This window comes from Euleptes europaea, chromosome 15, assembly GCF_029931775.1.
Source record: "Euleptes europaea isolate rEulEur1 chromosome 15, rEulEur1.hap1, whole genome shotgun sequence".
NCBI lineage: Eukaryota > Metazoa > Chordata > Lepidosauria > Squamata > Sphaerodactylidae > Euleptes > Euleptes europaea.
In genome coordinates, this window is record NC_079326.1 from 40,810,499 (window position 1) to 40,818,876 (window position 8,378).

Sequence of the window (8,378 nt, forward strand, 5' to 3'; positions counted from 1 at the left end):
CACACTATAAGAATACCCTCCAAATGATTTGGCGCCATTGTAACGTTGTGTTTCATAGGTTACTGTACCCTTCCTTTCAAATAAATTCTACTTTAAACTCTCTGCTAACGTCTGGAGTAAAGTGGATGATTCCTGAGAGGCAACGGAGTCCTAGAACCTGACAGTACGTTACAATCCCAACCTTTTTTGTTTTCGGGTTAGAAGTAGTATTAGGATGTCGGCACCACCCTCGGTCCCGCTCAACGCGGGAGAGGAGCTTCGGCAGACTCCCGCTGATATTGAGGTTGGTCAAGGAGCAGCGACCCCGGAGCAGCGCCCACCCGGGCCTACCGATGTCCCTGGGAGGCCGACGTGGACCCCCCGATTCTCGGAGACCGGGCAGCGGCAGAGAGCAGCGTCAGAACCAGGAGGCGACTTCTACCGGGGACCGCTGGCCGCTTGGTATGGAGAAGGGGAAGGGTGGAAGGACCCCGCGCTCGCTCACACCCCGACCCTCACTGCAGAAGCGGCCACTCTGATACGCGGACAGAATCAGATGCTCGTTCTGCAGAATCGGGACCTGCAGACTCAGCTAGATACCTTGCAGCGAGACCTGGCAGCCGTTCTAGGGGCAGTGAGGGGGCTTGGACAGCCCGTGCAACAATCCCAAACGGGTTCACGGCCGACTACAGGACCGCTCGTTGTTGGGGAGGCTCCCACGCCCAGACGCCCTACGGCCAGAGACCTGAAGGTATCTTTCGACGGGTCCAGCTCACAGTTGTCTCACTTCTTACTCCAAATCTCCGGCTTTATGAAGGACCAGGGGGAGACCTTTGCCTCGGAAGAAGCTTGGGTCAGGTATGTGATCAGCCTGCTGGAGAAGGAGGCAGTGGAGTGGGCAGTGACAGCGGCAGAAACTATGCCCCGAGTTTTGGCATCCCTGGATGAGTTCTTGTGCGCTCTACGACGCCGGTTCGAAGACCCCCACCGGGGGGAAAAAGCAAAGATTGCCATGCGTCGTTTGAAGCAGGGAGCCCGCTCAGTAAGTGAGTATGCACAGGACTTTTTATCTTTGTCGTGCAAGATAAGGGAGTGGAGTGAGGCCACAAAGGTCCAGCATTTCCGCGAAGGGTTGCGGTGGGAAGTGCTGGATGGCTGTTTGACTTTGGGAGATCCAGAGTCAGTGGAAGAGTGGGTAAATTTGGCAGCTCTAGTGGAGAACCGCAAGCTTACCCTCCAGTTCTCCAAGGATCGTCCTTCGAAGACGATCCCTATCCCGCCCACGAGAGGGGACAGCGCAGCAGGTCCCCGGCGAGAGGGAAGACATCGAGGAGTCTACAGTCTCGACAGGGCACGTCGGTTCAGGGAGGGAGCTTGCCTTCAGTGTGGGAAGATGGGTCATTTTGCAGCAAGATGTACCAACACGCCGTCAGAAGGGACGAGCAACAGGGCGACACAAGAGCGGGAGGCGACACCACCTCGGAACCTGGAGCACAGGAGAGCGGAGGGGACGAACGGTCGCCGGGGGGCGGCGGCCCTGCAAGCGGAAACCTCATCGGATCTCCACAACCGTGGCACCCGAGATAGCTTCCGAAGCCCCTCACCGGCAAAAAACGAGGACGGCCTTCTGTGAGGGAACCGGCACAGAGGGCACCCTTGGAAGAAACCAAACCGGCTCCATGTAGGGTGAGTGACCAGGGAGAGACATTGCTGATACCTGTTGTATTACGAAATCCCCAAGGGGGGGAACCGGTGGCCGTTGTGGCTATCGTGGACTCCGGGTGCTCCCGGACCCTAATTGATCAGGCGGTGGTAGAACGTCTGAAAATTGGGACTCGAGAACTGGATCAACCCTTACATTTCCATCAAATGGATGGGAGTGACCTGCGGGGGGGGCCGGTTCATTTGCACACTCGCAAGATGTGGCTGGGGGTGGGAAACCACTGGGAACAGATCCACTTCACGGTAGTGCCTAAGATTTCCTACCCGGTGGTCCTCGGCGTTAATTGGTTGGCGGGACATAACCCGAGCATTGACTGGGAACAAAGGCGGGTGGTGTTTGGAGCTCCTCAGTGCGAAAAACACAGCCGGGATGATTTACCCGGGGGCGAAGGGGGAAGCGCCGCTGCCTTGGAGGAACCCACGTTGCCCCCAGAATATAGTGATTTCGCAGATGTATTTGAGGGGACGGACTGTGACTTATTGCCTCCTCATCGCACTACGGATTGTGCCATCGAACTGATTAAGGACGTTAAACCGTCCAAGGCCCGAGTTTATGCCATGAGTCCTCAAGAGAAAGCAGTGCTGCGAGAATTTCTGGACAAGAACTTGGAGCGGGGCTTCATACGACCGTCCAAAGCTGCATTTTCTTCTCCCTGCTTCTTTGTGAAGAAGAAAGGTACATCTGATCTCAGACTGTGTGTAGACTATAGGGGGCTTAACGCGATTACTGAAACTAATGCCTACCCCCTTCCCTTAATCCCAGATCTCCTGAGTGTGTTACAGGAGGGTTGTATTTTCTCGAAAATTGACCTGGCGGAAGCCTACTACCGGGTCCGGATCAAGGAGGGGGATGAAGCTAAGACAGCCTTTTCTTGTTGTTATGGGTTGTTTGAATTTTTAGTCATGCCGTTTGGTCTGTCTGGGGGGCCCTCGTGCTTCATGCAATTAATTAATGAGATTCTACACGACCTCCTATTTAAAGGTGTGGTAGTCTTTTTAGACGATTTGCTCATTTACTCCAAGGATCCCGCAGAGCACAGGGAATTGGTGCGGGAGGTGTTGCGTCGTCTAAGGGACAATCATTTGTATGCTAAGTTATCAAAATGTGCATTCAACCAGGACCAATTGTCGTTTTTGGGTTATGTGATCTCGCCACAAGGGTTAAGCATGGATCCGGAGAAGGTGAGGGCAGTGTTAGAATGGGAACCTCCCAGAACTCGCAAACAGGTTCAGCAGTTTTTGGGGTTTGCGAACTTTTATAGAAATTTTATTCAGGATTTCGCTCAAATAGCTTTGCCTATTACTGATTTGCTTAAAACCAAAGGGAAGGGGCAAGGGGCCACTTTTGCACAATACCAGGTACCTTGGACCGCCAGGTGTCAGGCGGCTTTTGAAACTCTTAAGGAGCGCTTTACCTCTGAACCCATTCTGGCGCACCCAGATTGCTCCAGGCCATTCACTTTACAGGTAGATGCCTCGGACAAGGCGATGGGAGGCGCACTCCTTCAGAGGGATGATCAAGGGAGGCTTAGACCCTGCGCATATTTTTCTAAGAAGTTCTCTGGTCCTGAACTAAACTGGCCGATTGGGGAAAAGGAAGCCATGGCAATTAAACATGCGCTCATGGTTTGGCGACAGTTCCTGGAGGGAGCGGCCGAGCCCTTTGTGGTTTGTACAGATCATCGGAATCTCGAATCGATTTTGGGTCAGCGGAAGCTGTCCGCCAAACAAGTACGTTGGTCGAGTTTTTTCTCTAAGTTTAACTTTACCATCAAACATATGCCGGGGAAAGAAAATTGCTTAGCAGACGGACTGTCTCGCATGCCGCAATATGAGTGTCAGGTTGAGCGGCCGGTGGGTTCTCTCTTCACACGGGAACACCTGGGTTTGACTCCAGAGGGGAATAGTGCAGGAGTTCTGACCAGAGCACAAAGCCGCGCGGCGGCACAAGACTCGAGTTCGAGTCTCCCTCGAGATGTGGTCGCTCCCACCTCCTCATCCCCAGCAGTCCCCGGAGAACTTTCAACCACAACCGCTGGGGAGGGGGGGGAAAGCTCCCAAATAGAGCGAAGGGACCAGGCTGAAGGGCCGATACCCATCTCCTTGCCGGGGTCGGATGTTGCCATTCCCCGCCTCTGGGCAGTTCCAGAAAGCCTCCCGGAGGCAGTCAAGAAAAGGTGGGGGGAGGCTCTTCAACGGGAGCGGGAGGAAGAATCTATCCCATCCCAGGTGACGGACCAAAACGGTATCTGTAAGAACAAACATTACGTGCCCAGGGAACTGAGGCGGGAGATATTGGAACGGAGCCACAGTTCAACAATAGGGGGACATTTTGGGTTTGCTAAATCCTTACACCTAATAAGAAGACAGTTTTGGTGGCCTGGGATGCGCCAAGACATCGAAGTATTTATCAAATCCTGCCCTGTGTGCGCAACTAGTAAACGTTTGATGGGAAAACCCCCGGGATTATTAAAGCCCCTAGAAACTCCCGAGGCACCCTGGCAAGTGATTGGGATGGATTTCATAACAGACCTCCCATCCAGTCAGGGGAAGACTGTCCTGTGGGTAATCACGGATCTTTTCTCTAAGCAAGTTCATCTCGTGCCGTGTGAAGGGATGCCATCTGCACATAAACTGGCTCGCTTGTTTGTGCACTGCATATTCAAATTGCACGGATTTCCACGGAAGGTCCTGAGTGACAGGGGCTCCGTGTTTGTGTCCAAGTTCTGGAAAGCGTTCTTAGGAATTGTAGGTGTGCAGTTGGGTTTGTCATCTGCCTATCACCCCCAGACGGATGGGCAGACCGAAAGGGTTAATGCGGTGATGGAATGTTATTTGCGTTGTTTTGTTAATTATCACCAAGACAATTGGGTTGATCTGCTGCCACTGGCAGAATATGCCTACAATAACTCGGTGCACTCTGCAACCGGGGTGAGCCCATTCAAAGCAGTTTATGGAATGGATTTTGGACCATTAGGGGCTGTACCTACCCCACCAGAAGGCGATCCCCCCGAGGTGTCTAAATGGGCTCACACAGTGAGGAACACTTGGCCCTGGCTTGTAAAAAACCTGGAACAGGCTAAAGACAGGTACAAACTACAAGCAGACAAACACAGAACACCTCAGTGGGAATTGAGGGTCGGAGAAAAGGTGTATCTTTCCACTAAGAACCTCAGGTCTTTACGCCCGTGTAAAAAATTGAGCCAACGGTTTGTGGGCCCATTTTCTATCTCCAGAGTTATCAATGAGGTTACGGTAGAGCTGGAGCTACCCAAATCCTTACAAGGGGTGCACCCGGTGTTTCACGTGAGTCTACTAAAGCCCTTTCTACAAGCACCAGAATGGCACCCCGAACCCGAAGCGGCAACTCCCATCATGGTACAGGGCGAACGGCACTTTGAAATCTCCAAGGTGCTCGATTCTCGGAGGCGCAGGGGCCGACTGGAATATCTTGTGCGTTGGAAACATTTAAATTCCAGTCACGATGAGTGGGTGTCCGCTGTTCACGTACAGGCTCCAACCCTTGTAGCGGATTTCCATCGCCATTACCCGGACAAACCAGGAAATCTGGAGGGGGGGCCTTTGGGGAGGCGGAGTGTCAGCGAGGGCATGCAATCGGACCCTGGATAGCGAGGTGACTTTCGTTTCATCTCTCCTTCCCGTGGGAAGGAAGAGGCAACAGCCAAAAGGCTCGAGAGATCTCCACTTCAAAGTGACTTCCTGATTGTAATCCTGCTCTGATCTTAAGGTGTGAATTCTCTCTCTTGGTATTGGGGAACCTCTGATGTTTTGCATTTCAAAGATGTTACTTGTAAACATGCTAGCTTGTGCACACTATAAGAATACCCTCCAAATGATTTGGCGCCATTGTAACGTTGTGTTTCATAGGTTACTGTACCCTTCCTTTCAAATAAATTCTACTTTAAACTCTCTGCTAACGTCTGGAGTAAAGTGGATGATTCCTGAGAGGCAACGGAGTCCTAGAACCTGACACCTATGCAGTAAAATGAGTACCCAGTTTGCTGGGGGTAAAGTGTAGACAACCGGGGAAGGCAATGGCAAACCACCCCGTAAATATAGTCTGCCTAGAAAACGTTGGGATGTGAACGTCACCCCATGGGTCAGGAATGACCTGGTGCTTGCATAGGGGACTACCTTTAAATCCTGTGCAGAGACACTGCAATCCTATGTAGAGCTAATACAACAGGCTTAGACTGCAGTAACTCTGTGTAGGATTGCAGTGCAAGAAGATTAAAAGCGCTTTGCGTGTTCATAGCAGCACCATGTGCAGGATTCAGGAAAGCACATTAATGTCCATGCTGCATGTAGGGAGTATAACGTTCCATTTTCCAGCTTTGTTGCCTGCCCCCTCTGCCCACAAGCACTGCCGGCTGGTATTTCTGCCATGCAGATACTGTATGCGCTGTGGTCTGAGAATGCTGGAAGGAGTTGCCAAGGGTCTTGGCATGAGCGTTTCCCTCCTGGGCTGCATGCAGAATAAAGAGCGTCTCAATGGTCTCCATATGTATATCAACAATAATAAAGATAATAATGACTGTGGTTACTGTTTAGAGCACAATGAAGCTGATGGCTTCATTTTGTTGGTGTCTGCGGTCACTTTAAAGGAGGAGTTGTGGCTCAGTGGTAGAGCCTCGGCTTTGCATGCAGAAGATCCCTGGTTCGATCCCCGGCATCTCCAGTTTAAAAAGGCCAGGCAGTAGGTGATTGGAAAAACCTCGACCTGAGATGCTGGAGAGCAGCTGCCAGCCTGAGTAGTCAAGACTGACCTGGATGGACTGATGATCTGGTTCAGTATCAAGTAGCTTCATGTGTGTTCATGTGTGTGTGACTCAGGGTCAACCTACATGTTATGTAATCACTGAGTTCACCAATGCAGCCAGATGTTAGTTTTAAGTTCCCCATGGGAACTCCTAGTTAGAAGCTGTGCAGGGCTGCCTATTCTGGTGGGGACCACAGTGTAGGGGGAGGAGGGGTTCCTGCCCCACCTATGGGGAATTCCTACGGGGAACTTGCAGTTGAAGTCCCTGTGGCGAACTCAGTGACGAAGTAAGGTGTAGTTTGGCCCACAGACTAATTCACTATGGGCAGAAACTTCCACTAAGCCTGCTCGCCCCACATGAAGGAACTTTGTGATGACACGCAAAAGTTTAAGTGTTCCTTCTAGGGGGCAAATGAAGTGAAAATCAGCAGCTGCAATGGGCCTGAATGTCAGTACCATCTTGAGTAGGATGTCTTGCGCATTGGGCACACAGCGTGGTGTAGTGATTAAGAGCGGTGGTTTGGAGTGGTGGACTCTGATCTGGAGAACCAGGTTTGATTCCCTGAAGGAAAGACAGACAATTCTGTATCTTTTCTCCTTGGAGAATGCTCTCTTCTTCTCTGAGCATCCAAGGTTTTTATTAGGGAATATTACAATGGATAGCCAAAGGTCAGTTAGTGATTACAATGGAACTAAAACAAGGCATACCAAGATTAATGATTAATGAGGTAAAAAGAGAAAGAAAGACAATGGTACATTCCTTCCTTGTAGCCAGAATCCTTTGAGTAAACATTGGCTGTCTGTCACATAGAATGATGAGATTAAAAGAAGCTAATCTCTTTAATCCCTTTAAGGTTGCTGCACTGAGGTCATTAGGTCACTATACAGTCAGTAGACTTTTAGTCAGGAGCATTTCCATAGACCTAGAATTTATTGTGAACCAATGTTTTAATATGGCAGAATCAGGGATATGTGAAACCAATATTAATATGGCTAGGGTGTGCCCAGCGGCCAATTAATAATTAGCTTCAAAAACCTCTACAATTCCCCACTCCTCCACATGAGCGGCAGAGGCTAATTTGGTGAACTGGATTTGTTTCCCCACTCCTACAAACAAAGCCAGCTGGGTGACCTTAGGCAAGTTACAGCTCTGATAGAGCTCTTTCAGCCCCACTTACCTCACAGGGTGTCTGTTGTGGGGAAGGGAAGGGAAGGTGATTGTAAGGTATTTGGGTCTCCCTTAAGTGGTAGAGAAAGTTGGCATATAAAAAACAACTCTTCTTCTCCTTCTTCTTCTTCACCACATGATTGATTCCAGCTTAAGCCTTGTCTCCTTGGTCAATTTAGTCCCAACCTTTCACTCTTGAGCCTGCTTTTTGAGGTGTGTTAGGATGCTGGCATAGGCAGCACCACCCAGAGCCTTTCAACGCACATCACTAATCAATGTAACACTGTTGCTTTCATCACAACCATGTTGATTACAGAGTGCATCTCCTCTACCACCCAGAAGAACAAGGACTTCTGCTGAAATACTCCATCTCAGCCACAAGAGGGCGCTCATCACTCACACATTTAACAATTTACTGGGGGGGGAATGAACATTTCTGTTTTTTTAAGTGAATGGTTTCAATTTTTAAATTTTTGAACCATTTATTTCCCTTTTATATAATACTTGAAAATGGGTGTTTAGATGCTCTCTCTCAATATGTATTTCTCAAGAATGCCAGCAAATAAATAACCATTTTGATAACCTGGCTTTAGTGTGTAAGAAACTACCTCACAGCCTTGGGATGACAGTCAACTGGGGCCATTTATGCAGAGCTGTTTCCCCACGGTCACCCCTGCTGACAGCTCCGGCGCTTCATTTTGTCTATGCATGCCTTTCCCAATCATCAGA